Source organism: Bison bison, unplaced genomic scaffold, assembly GCF_000754665.1.
Source record: "Bison bison bison isolate TAMUID 2011002044 unplaced genomic scaffold, Bison_UMD1.0 scf7180017864236, whole genome shotgun sequence".
Classification (NCBI taxonomy): domain Eukaryota; kingdom Metazoa; phylum Chordata; class Mammalia; order Artiodactyla; family Bovidae; genus Bison; species Bison bison.
The window spans coordinates 9,450,579-9,451,033 of NW_011494808.1; positions in this window are offsets into that span (position 1 = coordinate 9,450,579).

A 455-nucleotide genomic window follows, 5' to 3' on the forward strand; every position below is an offset into this window, starting at 1 on the left:
CCAAAGAAATCCCAGGGCTGATCTCCTTCACAATGGACTGGTTGGATCTCCTTGCAGTCCAAGGGACTCTCAAGAGTCTTCTCCAACACCACAGTTCAAAAGCATCAATTCTTCGGCGCTCAGCCTTCTTCACAGTCCAACTCTCACATCCATACATGACCACAGGAAAAACCATAGCCTTGACTAGACGAACCTTTCTTGGCAAAGTAATGTCTCTGGTTTTGAATATACTATCTAGGTTGGTCATAACTTTCCTTCCAAGGAGTAAGCATCTTTTAATTTCATGGCTGCAGTCACCATCTGCAGTGATTTTGGAGCCCAGAAAAATAAAGTCTGACACTGTTTCCACTGTTTCCCCATCTATTCCCATGAAGTGATGGGACCAGATGCCTATATGATGGAACCAGATACATATATATTCTGAATATATATATATATATATATATATATTCAGA